This window comes from Poecilia latipinna, unplaced genomic scaffold (assembly GCF_001443285.1).
Source record: "Poecilia latipinna isolate Pla-1442-1.1 unplaced genomic scaffold, P_latipinna-1.0 Scaffold3192, whole genome shotgun sequence".
Lineage (NCBI taxonomy): Eukaryota > Metazoa > Chordata > Actinopteri > Cyprinodontiformes > Poeciliidae > Poecilia > Poecilia latipinna.
In genome coordinates, this window is record NW_015115808.1 from 55,278 (window position 1) to 56,345 (window position 1,068).

Consider the following 1,068-nt stretch of genomic DNA (forward strand, 5'->3'; position numbering starts at 1 on the left):
CAGATTGATTGATTGATTGATTGATTGAGTGGTCGTTCACACTTCCAAATATATCCGGTTTACCTGATCTCCTGTGTGAACTGCAAACGACCTGAAAGTGCCCCGCATGCGCAGTAGAGAGCGTGCTCAATGTTTTGCCAGCTGCCAAAAAAAGAAGAAGTGCTCAGTGTTTGCGGAAGTAAACGTGGATGCAAATGGTGGAACGTATCTTACGATTTTGAAGTTGTCTTCCAACCGGAGGCATCAAATTAACAACTTAATCCTCATCATCATCCGCCATGGATGTTGTTTTTCTTCCCGCTTGCGCAGAATAATGACGTTTGTCGCATATCAATGATGTTCGCCGTACAGCCTGAAGTCACGTTTGAAAATATCAGATATGTATGGTTTTATTTATTACGATCCACTGTGATCGTAGCCTTGATTAACAATGACAATAGTAATAATTATAAAGCTCATGCAGCTCAGATGAATGTATCTGTGTTAGAAAACCTCTCTCTATTTGCATGCTTGGTGATGTTGCCGTGGTGACAAAAATCCTCTTTGGTCAGACAAGTGTGATAGCACACATTTGGACTGTGGGGTGAAGCTCTGTGGATTGTGAAAAGCTGCAGGACGAGCACAAGTCATCTGAAATTTCATCATCTTGTCAACAATGTTTGATGAATGAAAACGAAGCCTGTGGACGATCCTGAGGGGACATTACACCTCTTAGTATCCAGTGGAGCACTAACTGTGGATACTGCTGGGAATCACACAGCAAAGACCCTTCCAAGGGTAATCAGAACAAGGAAGTAGGAAATAAATTTAATGTAAGCATTAAATATAAATTTATATGTGGGGGGTGTTATTTGTAAAGTTACACTGTAAAAAATTAACATTAATAATTTGGGTTTGCACCATTTATTTAATCACTTACAAATATCACAATGCCAAAGTAAACATTTAGTTAGTAACCTAAATATTTAGCACCAAACTAAACATGTAGTTGGCAACGCTTATTATTTAGTCAGCAAGCTAATTAGGTAACACGTTGAGTTAGTAAAGCAGAACATTTAGTTAGCAAGT

The 1,068-nt window shown here is 38.9% G+C and overlaps 1 long non-coding RNA gene across 1 annotated transcript; it reads left to right on the forward strand.

The window, feature by feature from the left end:
• The first annotated feature begins 304 nt into the window (after window positions 1-304).
• On the forward strand, window positions 305-791 carry LOC106940353 (uncharacterized). Its single transcript, XR_001423070.1, has 2 exons — window positions 305-381; window positions 557-791. It is a non-coding gene; the product is annotated as an uncharacterized LOC106940353 (long non-coding RNA).
• Window positions 792-1,068: the final 277 nt, after the last annotated feature.